General features: G+C 40.6%; 1 pseudogene; it reads left to right on the top strand.

The window, feature by feature from the left end:
* The window catches only part of LOC137259577 (uncharacterized), a 56,248-nt pseudogene extending 37,429 nt beyond the window's left edge, over positions 1-18,819 (top strand).
* The last annotated feature ends 1,010 nt before the right edge of the window (positions 18,820-19,829 follow it).

Below are 19,829 nucleotides of genomic sequence, written 5' to 3'. Positions count from 1 at the left end.
TTACTGTACGTTACTGTACCTCATGGATAGATACTGTACCTCGTGGATAGATACTGCACATCGTGGATAGATACTTTTCCTCGTGGATAGATACTGCCCCTCGTGGATAGATAATGTACCTCGTGCATAGATACGGTACGTCGTGGAAAGAGAGATTATGTAGACCTGAAATCTGTTGAATTTGAAACCGTAAGCGTTGAGCGTTATTCGGCATGAGGTACACAATGGGGCAATGTGATTGCTGTACATACACCTCTGGCCGTTCCAGAGCACTTGCTGTAACAGGGACAGAATGCAATCAGGATGACGATGACGAGGACGGCGGATGTTGTTGTTGTCGCTATCATTATAATGGTGGAGAGGCTGCTGTCGTCTGAAAAACAAAAACATGATCTCATGGTGTGGTGTACGCTCGTTGATTATTGTGTATTTTTCTTGGATTTCGGACTCATTTAAGTGTGTTTTAACCTTTGTTGGAATTAAATGTCATAGCCATATTTCATTCAACTTGAGATCTATAGTATACAGCTGTCCGTGGATGTGCTGATGTATGGGTTTATGCGTGGATAAGGGTACTCGGTCTGGGGGCTTGCGTGTATGGGTGTGTGCGTGGATAAGGGTACTCGGTCTGGGGGCTTGCGTGTATGGGTGTGTGCGTGGATAAGGGTACTCGGTCTGGGGGCTTGCATGTATGGGTGTGTGCGTGGATAAGGGTACTCGGTCTGGGGGCTTGCGTGTATGGGTGTGTGCGTGGATAAGGGTACTCGGTCTGGGGGCTTGCGTGTATGGGTGTGTGCGTGGATAAGGGTACTCGGTCTGGGGGCTTGCATGTATGGGTGTGTGCGTGGATAAGGGTATACGGGTTCGGAGGGTATGTGTATCGGTGACTGCAGTGAGCATATATGATGATATGAGCGATGATATAGAACGGTAGTTTGAGGGATCAGTATGGTCTCGGTCCGGCTTTGGTATAGGGATGATGATATAATTGTGCCACAAAGCGAGAAGTAATGGATGTCCAAATGCCATTAAATATATCGAGTAGAGTTTCCAAACTTGAATCAGGGAGGTGTTTGAGAAATTGATATTGAATATCACCAGCTTCTGCTGCAGTGTCATGAGCCAGTCACAGTACAGTACGTAATTCGTGGGGAGAAAACATTTGATTGTAATCCTCGCCCTTATCAGAATCAAAATTGGCTGATTTCGTTTCTTGCTGGGCTTGGTATTTCTGAGGGTTATAATTTTATGAGGAGGAGTGGTTTGCCAAAGTTGTTGCCAATGCATTTCACATCTGTTTGCTAAAAGAGAGTCAACCTGCAGTGACCTGCAGATCCCATCAGTCACCACTTATGCAGGGGTTACTGAAGATCAATTCTAACCAGGCTCTTTACGGGGAGATAATCATGGGTTACTGAAGATAATTTCTAAACCGAATGTTAACGGATGGAGAGAAGCAGGGATTACTGAAGATCAATTCTAAACGGAATGTTTACGGGTCTGGTCTAATGAGACACTACAAGTTATCAAACAATGAAACATAACGCGTCCCATCTCTGCGTTGCAGGCTAATAATCTTAAAAGCGGAAATGGTCTGTGGTCATAATGAACACTGAAAGATGATTTAACCTAAATTTATTTTATTTTTTTGCAGAAGTTCTGAAATTTGATAAAACGTCTTCAAAGTGCACCGTTATTGAAGTACCAGCCGTTACTTGGCAACTGCAATCAGTATGTATGGAAATGGGAAACATATTCAGGTAGGGTTAATGCATATGAATCATTAGACCACTCACGCCGTCAATGCGCTGTTTGGAAAATGCAATACATCATTAGAAAAGTCACACTGCTTTCTGTTATGTTGTGTAAATTGACATAACCGTGTTCCTCTTTAAATATTCAAATTGTAGATGTTGTCAATACCTATTTGAAATATAACACAGAAACAGATCATCATATCAGCTATATGACGTGGGGCCCGTAATTAATCAAAATTAACATTTTGTCTTCTGTGTTGATGTGTAAATTGACATAAATGTGCTCACTGGAAACGGTTTCACGAATTCCTCTTTAAATATTCATATTGTAGATGTTGTCAAGAACTATTTGAAATCTAAAACACATCTTGTGTGGCCGTCGACGGCTGGCTGATCATGTGTCCTTCAAGACTTGATTGCGTTTTAGCAACGGTCCATTTCCATAATTAACGTCCTATTTGGGGAAATACAACTCACTGGAAGTTCTTTGGGATCTACATCCCAGTTTCATATTACATTGCCTTTTTTTCAATTAAAGTATTTACGGTTTAGTTAGTAGTTGTATCGGTGACTATCTAGTTGTTTTCTTGTCCTAATTTGGCACCCGTGACCGGCCACCTCCTCGTGGTGGGTGCTGGGTAATGCTAGGAGCCGTGCATCCCCATTGTGGACCCGGGAGAATGTTTGGTCCACCAACCCGTTTGCGGCTGGTTGCGGCCCTGTGTCGGTGGAGGAAGGGATCCTGATGGTTGAGGGCAAATGGGACCTGGAACCTTGTTCCTGTTGCCTAACCCACAACTTTGGCCCTCACTTCACCTAGACGGGTGGTAGAACTTGTCCAGTTTTATCAATCGGCTGGTCATGCCATGCCGTGTGCATAGAATTTATTTTTGCACATTTAACTTATTGGGTATAGGTCCTTTTGATTTGAAATGTAAAGATTATGCATATATTAAATTGTCTAGAGTCCTATGCCAAAAGGCGGTGGCTCATGGGCCAATCCATTGATGTCAACCTCTAAATTCTGTATGTCTCTACGTTTTTGTTAAGGCCGGAACCAGCGTAACATTATATTTGGTAAGCAAATATAGCTATTTTTCGTCACATTTATCGGAATATAACACCGCTGTATCCCTAGTTTTTGCATGCCGGATTTCCGTAGCAATGAAACGCTGTCCTTTGTGACACTCGGTGGCGGTTGGGGAGCAGTGATGTTGAACTTTGCTATATCCATCATGTCTCTTATGGATTTTAGTTGAGGTAGAAATGACAAAAAAATATGTCTACAGGCTGATCATCTTTCAAGTCATAAAGGTGTTCCAGTTTCACAGCAACAAGAAACCTGGTCTAAGTTTATAGTCATTGCATCTACAAATGGAGAACCACTTAAACTCAATCCGTTTGTGATAACAATTCAGTCTACATGTGGAGAAGTAAAGAATGTTTCACGTCTCCGTGGGGGTTTGCGTCTTGTGGAGTGTTTGCGTTGGCCGCAGTCAATCAATTTACTACAACAGCACAAGTTTGCAAATCTTAATGTTGTCGTCTCACCACGCAAAATGCTGAATTTTAGCATTGTTAGAGACAGACCTCGGTGCTTATCGGACATGTCTGAAGAGGAAATAGTTTCTGAACTGAAAAGTCAAAATGTTACTTCAGTCAAGCGCTTTTCTGTAAAGAAACAGAATGGTACCACTAAGCCAAGCAACACCTACCTGTTTACATTTGCGTGAGGTGCTGTGCCTAAATCCATAAAAAGCTGGCTATTTTAATATGTGAGTGGAGGTATATATCCCTAATCCATTCCAGTGTTATCACTGTCAAAAGTTTGGACACGGTTCTACATCCTGTCGTAATGCTCAACGGTGCTGTGAAGATCACCATGATTCTGCCTGCAATAAAGGTCCTTAATGTGCAAATTGTGGTGGTAATCATGTATCGTCGTCACAATCTTGCCCCAAGTGGCAGATACAATAAACAAATTCCTCCAATTGAAACATCAGTGTAATATTTCCTTTGTTGAAGCTGAAAAGCAAGTTACAAGCCAGATCCAATCTGACTGTTAGCTGCTCAGTTGTTGTCTCTGGAAAACCCAAAACTGTCTCTATCGCATGCCAGACTGAACTGATTTGGATGAAATTTGTAAAACCAGTAATAACCATTACTTTTTGTACTCCTTCTGACTGCCAGTCTACAGTAACAACATTAGCCTCTCAAACTGTGAGTCAGTCAGAACCTGAGCCTATGCAAACAAATGTTGATGTTGAGGAACATACTGAAATATACGCCTTAACCGTATAAACTCTAAAACCCCCTCCTCAGGAGAGAAACCTGTATCTATTGAAGAACATGTCACTGTGCAAGTTCATAACTGGCTTGAAACCCTTGAAATGGAGGTGTCTCCATCTCCACAGCACAAAGATATGGGTTCTTCTTCAACACATCTGCGGGAGAGATCCCCACTAGAACCGCCATGAGTCAAAATTGAAATCTCATACAATGGAATTGCAGAGGACCGAAGAATAACGTCAACGAGATCCATTCTGCACTACAGGACTTAAAACCGTCAGCATTATGTCTTCAAGAGAGATACCTTAAAAATACAGATACTATTGATTTAAGACAGTACAGCAATTATCACTCTTTCTCTCCTCCGGGAGATAAAGCATCAGGAGGTGCACCCGTTTTGGTTTGGCAGGTCATAATACGTAGCCCTGTTCCGCTCATACAAATCTTCAAGCTGCCTAACCTTGCATATAGCATTGGCGCTATGCAGTTTATACATACCTCCCTCTTCTAGCATTCAACAATCTGACCTTCAAAATCTATGCGATCAGCTTCCAAAGCCATTTATAACTATAGGTGACCTCAATGACCACAACCCACTTTGGGGAGGTACAAACACAAATCACAAAGGTAAAAATATTGAAAAAAATACATTTCAGAAAATAATTCATGTATTTTAATGGTGATGCAGCTACATATCTACATCCAGGTACGGGAACATACTCGGGAATATTGCCTTGGTTCGCTAAATACAATGTTTATTCCCAATGCAGGATATTAACCATCACAAAAGACACGAGAGTGATAACCTATGTATCATACAATGTCATTCTTACTTTAAAATTTAAAACAGATTTGCCACAGATCATGCACTAAACTTCCTGAGATGTGCCCGCATATATATGACGTTATAAATATGTGCGTAGTAATATGTGACGTTACAAACTCGGTGACGTGGTTTTCTACTCATCACTCATTTGACTGCGTTACATCATACAGTTCCCAGTCAGCGTATTGTTGTCAACAAATATTAACTTAATTTGAAAAATGACAAAAAAACACGTGTGGAATTTGGGAAAAGTTCAATTAAACTTTTCAACAACAAGTATACTGTTCGCGAAAAAGTGTCAAACAGATCATTCGAAATTTTACTGGCTGATGTCTGAGTCAATGATTGCAAGACACCTGCATTTCGGTGCTGGTAATCAGTCCCAACTATGATTACGAGACAACAATTTTCCCTCATCAAAGCACTCACAGTTCCGTGACCACGGCCGTCGTTCTGGACACGACCGCCGATAGATGTGCGTGACGCCATCTGTGTTTACAGTGTGAAAGTAGTCCCTAAAATGTGCATATCACCTCTCTAATTTGCATCGGAATCTGGATATGACCCCAACAGATACTGAAAATATCCGTTGTCTTTATCCTGATGAGAACACTACCCAATAAATAAATCAATATCTCTGAAAAGAGACCGTACTTTGACATGTTATTACTTTTCCTCTTGGGAGACCCTACTGAAACAAATGATGTCATTATGTTGATATTTCGTTGTGCAGCACATCGATACCGTCTTGTGTGACCAATCAGGTGTTGAGAAGCCCTTTGGTTGAGAAGAACAACTGACTCATACTCTCTGCATATTCATGACAATCGTTGCAGCCTTCTGTGTTCTTGTGTTTGCCGTATACTTGAAGCCAGGTTTCTTGTACTGACTGTCTGACTGTCTACCCGGTGGTAGCTTCTAGAGATAGGTGTTCAATTGTTTTGGCTCACTGTGTATCAGGTGGTAGTCTGTAGACATATGCGTTCATAACTTTGGGTTCAATATCTACTTGGTGATAGCCTCCAGACTTTCGTGAAAATAGTCTTTGCATTGACCGTGATCCTTGAACCTCGTGGTAGTCGTGAATCATCTCACGGGAGGTGATTTCAATAGCTCTCGGACATGACACCGAGGTATATCAGCGACCGTGTGAAACTACTCCTTACATTAACGGTTTTGCTGATGTGTGCGATTTCAACAGGACGTACGAAGCAGTGTACACCTAAGAAGACGGATAGGGACGGTTATGTTATCAAGAACATTGGTATCAAGCTGTGTCAGCTTAAATGTGCTGAACATGGTCAATGTGTGAATATTGACTATGATGTTGAGACTTTAACCTGCTGTTTATCAACAGATGAATCAACGATCGAGAAGAAGGAAGGACATGTCAATCTTGCACGGAGCCACTCATACGTAAGTAAACATTTCCAAAGGTTTGTCCTAAATGGGTACTCAATAAGCACATGTATGAAATAGGTAGTCCCTGATGCAATCTGGAATTATCTGAGCATCATTTGTAATTTTGTGTGTACGGTAATTTTTGCTTTGGTTTCTTTCTCCTTGCCCGTCAGACCCTTCTAATTTTCTTGCCGAACTGTCATTCAGTCTTTTTATTCCAACACTACTGACTCGAACCTGAAACCTACCATATCGTCATATAAATTTGCTTATCTTTAAATCAGAATTGAAATAACGTTTACAAGAGACGAAAATACGAAAATCAAAAACATTATTGAGATAAAGCAACCCATGTTCAGAATTTGGTGGATATGCGAAACACAAACGATGATGCCCTGACTTTCACGTGCCGACATCCTGTACACAACTTTTGAAATTGAGTGCTTGAGCTGGCAAAATATCACTGCACATAAATCGGAAGTCATAAGAAAGTCATATCTTATGTCATTCATGGGTGTTTGTCACAGGCTTAGTTTCTGAATATATGTCGAGACATGAAACCACATAAATCTTACTCAGGGTGAAAAAGCAATGGAAGGGAGTGGTTGGTCTGACCATTATCAGATGTATTCGGTAAATCGATCTGGCTATTTGAACCAAGTCAAATCATCAATAAAGTTAAACTTCTTTAACAAGCTTCTTGTTTTCAATTTTATGTTTGTATACACCTTCACAACTGTATTTGAAAAGATCAAAGAGGGGTATATAACTAGTACCCATTGTTAGGCCAAAGATTTTGTCCCCAATACAACTGAACTCTGATCAGAGATACTTGCTTACAGTACATCTTGCTTTGTTGTGAGTTATTATGAAATAAATCTAACGTCATAGCCAATATGCCAGCCGTATCGGGACGAAAACAATTTATTTGAGAAAAATGAAAACATTTTGAAGAATGAAACCTGTCATAATGGGCAGTAAAAATACTACTGTATCACAGACATGGGTATAAAACTAGCACGGAAAAGTAAAACATTCTAGTAATTAAAGCAGACAATACAATATAAAACACGGGCTATAGATCACCAACAGTTGACGGTAGATCACCACAAGGGACCATGAGGACTTACAGTACCTTTGCTACCTGCATGCACCCTAGTTGGATTTACACCATCCCTTCAGCCGCTGGAGAGTGTACAAAATGCCAGACAAAAATAAAATAACATGAATTAACTACGTTTAAAAACCTGGTAGACTTAAAGTTACATTAATTCTTAAACCAAGAGACGGTACAAGCGAAGATTTCATATTGTATCAGTCCTCACACAGAGGACTGAAAACACAGTTATATGCAGGGTTTGACTCACTGGAACATAATTTTGTTACATACTGTAAAGCTAATTTGATACGTCGCTACTCAAGAGATGGCCCATCGGCCTCAACGTACATGCTGTCAACAGGTGAAGTTGGAAAGGAGCCAAGACAAAGTCGTAGACCTTGATGGTGAACAGAATCTAAAAGTTTCAGGTTGCTTTTACAGGCTCCATCGTATACAATGGAGCCATAATCAAGTTTTGACCGGATCAGTGATCGATAAAGTTGCAGGAGGGTAGCTTGGTCCCCTCCCCATTTAGAATTTGAAACGACTTTCAACAAGTCAAGTGCCTTCAGGCATTTAGTTTTGAGGGATTTGATATGTGGTAGAAACGTTAAATGCGAGTCAAAAATTAATCCCAAGAACTTGGCCTCCTTTACAACTTTGATGGGAGTGCCATCTAGAGATAGTTCAGGGTCCTTATGTGGCTTATATGTTCTGCAAAAATGTATACAATTGGTTTTGGACTTCGAAAATTTGAAGCCGTTTTCAAGACACCATTTTTTTTATTTTGTTTAAACACAACTGCAGTTGCCGTTCAATAGTATGCATATTTTTACCTCGGCAAGAAATATTAAAATCATCCACGAAAAGCGATCCATCAATTGAATCGTTTAAAACTTTTGATAAACTGTTGATCTTGATGCTAAAAAGAGTGACAGATAAAATACTGCCTTGTGGAACACCCTGATCCTGATTGTAATGATCAGACAGGGTAGAACCCACACGGACCTGGAGTTGTCTGTCATTTAAAAAGTGGGCAATAAATTACGGCAAACGACCACGCAAACCAAAGTCATGTAAATCAATCAAAATACCATGTTTCCAGGTTGTGTCATATGCTTTTTCAAGATCAAAAAAGATAGACACAGCATGCTGTTTATTAATTAGTGCGTTTTTAACAAATGATTCCAGTCGCACTAAGTGATCGACAGTACTTCTGTTTTTACGGAAACCACACTGTATATCTGTGATAAGATTATTTGTTTCCAAGTACCAAACAAGTCGATTATTTATCATGCGTTCCATGGTCTTGCAAACACAGCTAGTTAGTGAAATAGGTCGATAATTGGACGGATCCTTATGATCACGTCCAGGTTTAGGTATTGGTACTTCTATGGCATCACGCCATGACGGAGGAAAGTTACCCGATGTCCAAATATCATCAAAAATATTGAGAAGCGTTTCTAGGCAGGATTCTGGTAAGTGCTTCAGGAGTTGATAATGTATGTTATCAGCTCCTGTAGCAGTGTCATGAGCTTGATCAAGAGCAGTATGGAGTTCATGAATAGAAAACGTTTCATTATAATCTTCCCCATTATCAGAATGAAAATTAATAGTTTTCTTTTCTTGTTGTTTTTGATATTGCTGAAGTTTAGGTACATAATTAGAAGAGGAAGAGTGTTTAGCAAGGGTTTCACCCAGTTTATTAGCAATATCTGATTTATCAGTAAGCAATTGATCTCCATGTTTAAGATGATGGACAGTAGGTTTAGTACCTTTACCTTTGATTTTCTGGACCATGTTCCATACCTTGGACATGGGTGTCCGAGATTTTATTTTGGATACATAATTTTGCCAAGATTGGCGTTTGTTCTGTTTAAAAGTACGCCGTGCTTTAGCATTTAAAATCTTAAATTTATTGAAATTATGCACCATAGGATGGCGACGGAAATAATGTTCTGCTTTTTTCCTTGCCTTCCTAGCTTGTTTGCACTCATCGTTGAACCATGGTTTTCTTATGTGTGGAACTGCAGAGGAATTTGGTATACACTCATCAGCTATGGAATTCAGTTCATCAGAAAAAGATTTGATAGCATCAGGAACGTCAATAAAACGTTCGGGTTTAAGTTTTTCAGCACACAGTGTTTCATATAAAGCCCAGTTAGCCTTCTTAAAATTCCGCCTTGATGATGGAGGAACATCAGATGGAGTTACAGCTTTTAATATAGTAGGAAAATGGTCACTTCCACAGAGGTCATCGTGGACTGACCATTCGAATTAATTTAATAGTTCGGAATTTGTCAATGACAAGTCGAGAGCAGAATACGTCCCTGTACCAGGGTGTAAATATGTGTTGGAACCATCATTATAAATACATAAGTCATTGTCAGAACAAAAGTCCTCCAATAATTTACCTCTAGTGTTTGTATTTACACTACCCCAGAGTGGGTTGTGCCCATTTAAATGTCCCATTATAATACAGGGCTTCGGGAGTTGGTCATATAGAGCTTGAAGATCAGTTTTAGTGAACGTCGAAGACGGCGAAATGTAAAGAGAGCATAGCGTAAACGCTACGTGTAAGGTAATTCTCACTGCAACAGCGTGCATATAGTATTATGTGAAACAGGGCTTTGAATAACGTTTTGTCTGACTAAAGCGGATGACCCGCCAGTAGCTCTATCACCCGGAGGTGAAAAAGAATGATATGCATTAAAATGACGAAGGTCAAATGTATCTGTTTGCTTTAAATATGTCCCTTGGAGACATATCGCTGAAGGTGTGAAATCTTGGACTAATAACTGTAATTCATGTAAATTAGTCCTCAATCCTCTTCAGTTCCACTGTACAATATTATTGGAATAAACTATCTTTTGGGGGGATTTATTGGGGATCTACCCCGCACTCTTTTGGAGGGCGACAAGCTATGTGCCCTAGAATGGACGTTTTCAGAAACGTCCATGTCTTCAAGAGACCCGTATTTATTAAACAATTGAACTTTATTTTGTGACCCCTGGGGAGCTCTGCCACTTTGTTGTTTTGAAACATCAGGCTTAGGCTTAGATTTACCTTTAGCAGTTTGTTGTCTATCAGTTGTAGATTGAGACTCAGTGCGTGACTGCGAAGATGATTTATGATCAGAAGAAGACTTTGATGTTCCAGGAAGTGATTCTTCAGTCTGTGATGACATAGCTGGGTATAGAAGTTGTGGAGAGTCACTGTTGACCCAAGTCAAGGTAGTTTGGCAGCTTGTAGATGACTTTGTTATTTTAGAGCTGCGCACAGATGATGCGTTTGCTACTGTAGCATAACTTTCTGGAAGATCAGATCTCTTCACCCGTTTTTTTGCTTCAGAAAAAGAGATGTTTTGGGTATACTTTATTCTGTTTATTTCCATTTGCTCTCTCCAGATTGGTCACTGTTTCGATGAAGATGAATGTTCACCTGAGCAGTTGGTGCATTTTTTAAAATCACTGTCACAATCTTCTGTTCTGTGTGTTTTCTCACCACAATGAGCGCACGCAACAGACAATGTGCAAGTATTTACGCCATGCCCATACTTTTGGCACTTGAAGCATCTCAATGGATTTGGAATGTACGTTTCCACTTTGAGTTGACAGTAACCAGCCTTTATTGATGTGGGAGCAGTCGGAGTAGAAAAAGAGAACAAATATGTGTTTGTTTGTTGGATCTCATTGTTTTTCCGGGTAGTGAAACGTTTTACATATAACACACCTTGTTCCTTCATTTCTGAGGCGATATCAATCTCCAGCATATCAGCAAAAAGGCAGTCTCGGTCTCTCACTATGCCTTTGCTGGTGTTAAGTGTTCGATGGGCAGAGACTGATACGGGAATGCCGACAAAAGATTTAGTTGACAGGAGATTAGTTGCCTGTTGTCTCTTACTGCATTCAATGAGAAGAGACCCTGAACGCAAACATCTAACGTTTTTAACATCTCCTGCTATGCCTTGTATGCCTTTTGAAATGGCAAAAGGGTTCAGCTTCAGGGGTGTCTTGTCAACGGTCTCAAGTACTATGAAACGTGGCCAATGGTCAATAAATGTGGAGGGTCTGAGTTCATTAATATCAGGTTCTGTGTCAAGAGGACGTTTTTTTCTTGGTGACAGGGGTTTCGTAAGCCATGGCTAGTGCTTTAAGGTTCATTATCCGAGCTCCCCACCCACGACGGAGTATCACAAGGACAATGCTAATAACAAGTGGGTCTCCAACTTGCAGCACCAAGGATACTCGGATGATATACTCCAGCAGAAGAGTTATAAATAACAAATCCACCAGATTGGCCCATGAGCCACCGCCTTCTGGGCATAAGACTCTAGGCAAAGTTCAAAACATCAGTGTGAAAAATCGTGAACATTTGATATAAACAAATGTACCAAGTCCAAAAGTAAAACATCTGCAAATTAAATGTGTGTAATGACATACAAGTCCATACACAGGGCTTGGCGTGACCAGCCGATTGATAGAATCGGGCCGATTCTACCACCCGTCTAGGTGAAGTAAGGGCCAAAATGGTGTGTTGAGCAGCAGGAACACGGTTCAGGTTCCTACTGCCCTCAACCACCAGACTCTCTCTCTCTCTCCCTCACACGCACACAAATAAATTGTATTTAATTCCACAGAAGCGTTCTCGTTTTACATGCTCTCAGAAAGTGTGATAACCTCAAAATGAAAATGATGAATGGAATGAGTGATGAAAGTAGACCCGCTAATGTCAATCAAATCACCGGAAGGGTAATATGGGTCATATAAATATTCATATATATTCAAAATTATATTATGAGATGAGTTATAGAGGACAATATAACCTGATTCTTCTTTCTCCGTTTTCAAGGTTCCATCTGGTATGTGCAAAATAGGTCAACGATATTTGAAGACTCGGTCTGGGAAAGAGGTTTGCGTAGAAGGTAATATCTAGCTTATTTACTCACTTAACATGTTTCGGAGCTGTTCATTTATTATCTTTGTGTGTATTTGTCATGTCATTTTTTGTTATCATTTATGTTTTCCGAATGTGCTACACCAGTGCACATTATCTGGTGTTTCACGTCCATCTTAGACCTGATACAAATAGTGGCGAAGAAGACTTAGATGTGAGACTAAAGTTAAATACGGGAGTTCACCTTACTCCCGAGACAGACGACGTAAATAGTCTAATGATTCATACGATCACATGTACAGTGATAAGGTGAGTGAGTGAGTTAATATTTAACGTCACATTGGCAATATCTCAGCCATAGACGAGAACAATCAACAATGAAAAAGATCATATGTACATTATAAAAACCTGTCAACGAAGGACAGTAAAACAATTAGAATATCACAAATGGGATTAAAACCAGCATAGAAAGTTAAAACTGATTCGGACAAGACAATAAAAACAGGCTATAGATTGCCAACAACTGCAGGTAGATCACCATACTAGGGACCATGGGGACTTACGGTACCTTTGCTACCTACATGGACCCTAGTTGGATTTACGTCATCCCAGAAAGTAAAAATACAAACATGCTACCATTAAAAACAGTTGAAAGTTTAACTTTACTGTGAATGTTTGTGGACTTACGTACCCTCTCAGGAGGACAATAATTTTACAATACTTCAACCCCCTTTGAGGGTACAGCCACTAGCAATTCTAGTTACAAATCTAAACTACCAATAAATAAAACACATATATTCTCTTGATGGAGAATAAAACACAGTCAAGCAGAATATGTGCCGCGCCTTAGCATTTAAAATTTAAAATTTATTTAAATTATGCACCATAGGATGGCGGCAGAAATAACGTTCTGCTTTTTTCCTTGCCTTCCTAGCTTGTTTGCATTCATCGCTGAACCATGGTTTTCGAATATGTGGAACTGCAGAGGACTTTGGTATACATTCATCAGCTATGGAATTCAGTTCATCAGAAAAACATTTAATAGCATCAGGAACGTCAATGAAACCTCCAGATCTAAGTTTTGCAGCACACAGTGTTTCATATAAAGCCCAGTTAGCCTTTTTAAAATTTCGTCTTTATGATGGAGGAACATAAGACGGAGTAACAGATTTTAGCATCGTAGGAAAATGGTCACTTCCACACAGGTCATCGTGGACCGACCATTCAAATTAATTTAGTAGTTCTGAATTTGTGAGTGACAAGTCAAGAGCAGAATAGGTCCTTGTACCAGGGTGTAAATATGTGTTGGAACCATCATTATAAATACATAAATCATTGTCAGAACAAAAGTCTTCCAACAACTTACCTTTAGTGTTTGTAGTTACATTGCCCGAAAGTGGGTTGTGCCCATTTAAATCTCACATTATAATACAGGGCTTTGGGAGTTGGTCATAGAGAGCTTGAAGATCAGTTTTGGCAAACGTCGAAGACGGTGAAATATAAAGAGAGCATAGCGTAAACGCTACATGTAAAGTAATTCTCACTGCAACAGTCTGCATATTAGTATTAAGTGAAACAGGGCTTTGAATAACGTTTTGTCTGACTAGAATGGATGATCCGACAGTAGTCCTATCACCCGGAGCTGCAAAAGAATGATATGCATTAAACTGACGAGGGTCAAATGTATCGGAATGTATAAAATCATTGACTAATAGCTGCAATTCATGTAAATTAGTCCTCAATCCTCTGCAGTTCCACTGTACAATATTATTGGAATAAACTATCTTTTGGGGAGATTTATTGGGGATCTACCCCGCACTCTTTTCGAGGGCGACAAGCTATTTGCCCTAGAAAGGACGTTTTCAGAAACGTCCATGTCTTCAAGAGACCCGTATTTATTGAACAATTGAATTTTGTTTTGTGACCCCTTAGGAGCTCTGCCACTTAGTTGTTTTGAAGCATCAGGCTTTGGCTTCGGTTTACTTTTCACCGTTTGTTGACTATCAGCTGTCGATTGAGACTTTCAGTGTGACTGAGATGATCATTTGTGATGAGAAGAAGACCTTGAGGTACTAGGAAGAAATTCCTGTCTGTGATGATATAGCAGGGTACAGAAGCTGTGGAGAATCGCAATTTACCCAAGTGAAGGCAGTTTGGCAGCCTGTGGTTGATGTTGTTTAAGAGCTCCACCCCGATGATGTTTTTATTACTGTAGCATAACTTTCTGGAAGATCAGATCTATTTACCAGTTTTTTGGAATCAGAAAAAGAGATATTTTGAGTGAATTTTATTTTATTAATTTCAATTTGATCTTTCCAAATTGGACACTGTTTAGAAAAAGAAGAATGGTCGCCTGAGCAATTGGTGCATTTTTTTATAATCACTGTCACAATCTTCTGTTGTGTGTGTTTTCTCACCACAGTGACCACGCACAACAGACAATGTGAAAGTATTTACACTGTGTCCATATTTCTGGCATTTAAAACACCTGAGCGGGTTGGGGATGTAGTTATCAACTTGTATGTTACAGTAGTCTGCCTTCACTGATTTCGGAGCATTTGGACATGAGAAAGTGAACAGATACGTATTTGGTTTGATGGTTTCGTTGTTTCTGCGAGTTGAAAAGCGCTTGACATATAGTACACCTTGATCCTTCATTTCAGATCCTATATCAAGGTCCGACATATCACCAAACAATCGATCTCGATCTCTCACGATACCTTTACTTGTATTCAAGGTTTTCTGTGCAGTAACCGTGACGGGAATGCCCACGAAAGATTTAATATTCATCAGATTTGTTGCTTGCTGCTTTTTCCCGCACTCGACTAGCAGGGCACCCGAACCTAAACGTCTTACGCTCTTCAGATCCTCAGCAATGCCTTGAATACCTTTGGATACAACAAAGGGGTTCAACTTTACAGGTGTCTTGTCAGGAGTCTCAATCACAATGAAACGTGGCCAATACTCAATCGATGCAGATGGTCTATGGTCAGTATCAAGAGGGTCAATATCAAGTGGACGTTTTGGTTTTTTTTGTTGGAGTTTCATAACCCATGGTTAGTGTAATATGGTTCATCATCCGAGCTCCCCACCCACGACGGAGTATCACAAGGACAATGCTAAAGGCAAGTGGGCCTCCACCTTGCAGCACCAAGGATACCCGGATGATATACTCCAGCAGAAGAATTAGAAATAATTGATCTACCAGATTGGCCCATGAGCCACCGTATTCTGGGTATAAGACTCTAGGCAAAAGTTCAACACTTCAAAAATGCATTTTAAAATCAGAAAAGCTCAATGAACAAATAGGCCCAGACCAAAAGTAAAAATCCAAATAAAATATGTGCAATGATATATACACACAATGCACAGGGCTTGGCATGACCAGCCGATTGGTCGAACCGGGCCCTTTCGACCACCCGTCTAGGCGAAGTCAGGGCGAAAGTGGTGTATTAAGCAACAGGAACACGTTTGCAAGCCCCTATTGCCCTCAAGCACCAGGATCCCTTCCTCCGCCGACACAGGGCCGCAACCCACGGCAAACGGGTTGGTGGACCAAATATCCCCCCCCCCCCCGGGTCCACTACAGGGGTGTCGGCGAGCTCTTAGCATTACCCAGCACCCACCACGAGGAGGTGGCTCGCCACGGGTGCCTGCGATACAATTAGTCGGTGAATTAGTGCAATTTAGGGAAGTGTCCAATATGCTTATATACCATTGTTGTCCATGTCATGAGACAGGTTAACGCGAACTGTGTTGAAACACGCTGCTGTCATAAAACCACACTAGAGAGTAAACATCGGACAATCGGAAATCTTTCCATACAGAGTTATTGATCAGGCCAAGCAGGCGAGGCCAATCGTTGCCACACTCCTAACCTAACGCGTCGTCTGTCAAAGCATTCCTGAACTAGCAGTGAGGTATCGCTCTTGTTAGGGCGTACATTATTGGTGAGTAAGTCCTCAGTTTATGACTTATGAATTAGACGAAATCGTGTAAATGTGTATTGTATGACTGCTGTAAAACACCATGAATGTGTAGGAACCAAGCGTTTGCTTCACGCAATCTTTACACCCAGACCTGTGTTTAGCCTGTCACCGGGGGACGATGGGAGGTCTGGAGAAGCATAACAACGCAGCGTTTCACTTGAAACTTGTTATATTGGATCAAATTATTTTCTAACTTCCTTTCCGTTAACCTTGACCTGATGGCATTTACCTCTGACACGGGAGACTTTATCAGATTATTTTAAATCTGTCCAGTCAAATATTTCATTTCGAATGTATTGTGTTTTTTTTTTTTTTTACCCAGGACTGCTGCATTGCATTGAAATGCTTTAGGCTTTAGCACACGGCCAACACATATCTTTGAGCATTTCTGCAACATGTTTTTAGTGTCAACTTTCAAGTCAATGGAAATTAGATTATGGAAGGGCAACTATGCTTTATTTTCGTTATTTCTAATAATGATACTGACGAAGCATGTCAGACAACCGACATTGCGATCTTTACCACCACACACTGCTAGATGCACTTGTTGATACCCTTGTCGCACACTGCTTCCATCGATAAGCAATGTTGTGTCAGCTGGAGTTACCGCCTCGGTTGGTAGTTGTTTGAGAATTTCTCTGTCTGACACTGTAACTCGGTATTCTGACAGTTTGTGAGTGATTCACAGAGATTGCCTGACACAAATTACAAATGTGTTGCACAAACACCGAGCCAAGTTGCGTGTGTTAATCTGCTTCCCATTATAATTTATGGAATCGTCCAAAATACAAATACACTAAACAGAGAGTGTAGGGTTGGGACATTCCAGCCCCGGTTAATGAATTCAAACAAGAAAAAGGGCAGCCATTCCATAATTATGGAATTTTAAGTAGGCAAAAGTGCAGATCATATTGTTTGTTTGTCTACTAACAATAACATTGTGAAATTAATATATGCTGATATTTGACGTCCCCGTAGAATATGCATCCCTAACCTAACCCTAACATGAGGGTGAACTGACTGTTTCGTTACACCGTCCATGTTTATATTTTTCATCTTTTCAATTCCACTATATCAGAAAAGAGGGGGATCTCAAATGTTATCGAACAGTCAATGCACAATGGACAGTTTATTACACTTACTGAATCAAACTGTGAATGAATTATCCATGAAAGCTAACCATACATTCAATACCTCGGTTATAACAGATAACAGATTAGACTTTATCCCTACATAATATTGAAAGGCAAAACATTCGTGGAAAACTGAAACCAGTAGCCATAATACTTTAACTATTTTTGTACTATGCATAGTTTCTGATTAAAATATTTCCTGTTTTAGCCTCGATTGAACCGAGCCCGAAATACACGGTTCCACCAGTGCAAGTGACGACACATGACCTACAAAGTAGGTGGAAAAAGCGGAAAGGGAGGAAGCTCAATGTTTTAATTCTCCCTGCATTTACCAGACTGATGTATATGCCGGTGGTCATTTTGACTTGAGGAATGAATCTCAACCGGTATCGATCGACGCTGTCAATCACAGAATTTCAAACTGTAGAAAATAATGTTAGGATGTGTAACTTTTTTCGTGCTATTAAGAGTTATCTCAATCAAACTGAACGATACATGGTTAATACTTTTTCCATAAGATATGTATTTAGAATTTAATCATACATAATATTGAAAGGCAAAACACATCTAGAAAGGCGAATGCAGAAATGCTTATGTGCTTTGTATAGTGTTCTGAACAACATGTTCCCTGTTTCAGCCTCCACGACTGACGCGAGTGAGGACCTGACACCCAGCAAGACGGTTCCACAAACGCCAGTGACGACACAAGACTCTGATCACCATGGTAAACGCAGCAGCAACAGTTGCACTGGCATTATCACGTTGTAAAGTTCAACAAACATCAACACACTCAAGTCGTACACAAAATAATGCTACAACATCTGGCTCTAACAGAGAGTTGTATATTAAACACGCCATCGTTAATTCCAGAAACCACATCTTGACATTACCGTCATGTTGGATTGTTGTCAGCCATGATGGAATTGTTTAAATGATGTAGCAATGTCCGAATCAAGTATCAATGTGACGTAAACATTTTAGATGTGTGACAAAGATGTCTGGTGTATACAGTTTGCTTTGTGTTACAGCGACTCCATCACCAGCAGCAGGCCGCGACCTCTTCGACGCCAGCAAGGGGGGTGACCTGGAGAGAGTCAAGCGGATCCTGGCAGCGGGTCACGTGAACATCAACTACAGAGGAGCATACAGCCAGACACCGGTAATGTTGGCAGCATGGGAGGGCCACAGGGACGTGGTGGAGTTCCTGGTGGGCAGAGGGTCTGATGTGTCACTGGTGGACAGTCTCGGTAACAACGTCCTTCACTACGCTTGTTATAATGGAGACCTGGAAACCGTGAAGCGTATCCTGTCCCTGGATGTGCTGGACGTCAACGTCAGGGCCAAAGACGGGAAGACAGCGGCCGACATAGCGAGACTCTATGGACGTCAGCGAATGTTGGATCTCCTGGTGTTACGTGGTGCACACTGAAGTCAGTGTAGCTGTAGACAGAGACGGAGCAGATGTTGTTACTGACACCGACGTGGTGTGTGCCGTTCACTTAGCCATGTGTCACGATTCAGGCGATATGTTAGTTTTTGTTTTTCTTTTTGAATATAAATAAAAGTTGTTGAATATATTTTCAGACATTTTGTCATGTTTTGTGTTTGGAACCTCGCATGATCAGGTAAGAAAATTGTGAAGTGAGAGTAAACATAAACTATGAGTGATTGTACGTAAACGTCCCCTTCCTGACATAATTCTGTGCTAATGTTTTTCTGAGAATATCGCGAATTGTGAAACAGAAAACAACAAATTACATTGTCGCTGCACTCTGTGACCTCAGACTGAGCCGCGGTTCACCCAGCTGACGTGACGCCATTTGTGCAATGACAGTGACGTCACACTGCTGACGACGTCACAGATATACAGAGGTGCAGGACGTCTTCTCAGCCAGCAATAACGGCGGACTGCCACACAACACAAGCAATGTTACTCAAATACCAGGTCGTCGCTGTTACTTAACAAAGGGAGAAAGGAAGTCTGTAGCTGATTTTTGTAGGATTGAACGAGTTTGGTGTCACATGCACCCATTCTGCAGTGACTAAACTCACAATATACACAATTAAACAAAAATATCATCACCAAAACATCTCACTTTTATTTATTGCTGTCTGCAAAATAGACGAATATATCTTCCCCCACTTTTGTTTTTAGGTAAAACAAAATTACTGAAATGACGGTAAGTAAATCTCGTCAGTTTTGACACATGACGAATTCGCCAGTCACGTTTACTGTATCTGGTAAATGTAAGAACCGTTTACTTACTCTTTAAAATGAATTTGAAAAATAGCCTTCCAGCTGTGGCCAGTGTCATGTCGGCGTTCTATGGCGTTTGTTTTGATTATGATAATCTGAAACCTCATCAAAAATCTTGAAATCGTTTGGAATGTCTTGGAGGCAGGAAAACACAAGCACCAAAGTGAGTTTTCCGTTATGCG

The sequence above is a fragment of the Haliotis asinina genome, chromosome 13, assembly GCF_037392515.1.
Source record: "Haliotis asinina isolate JCU_RB_2024 chromosome 13, JCU_Hal_asi_v2, whole genome shotgun sequence".
NCBI classification, from domain to species: Eukaryota; Metazoa; Mollusca; class Gastropoda; order Lepetellida; family Haliotidae; genus Haliotis; species Haliotis asinina.
This window is presented reverse-complemented; position numbering and strand designations above follow the sequence as displayed.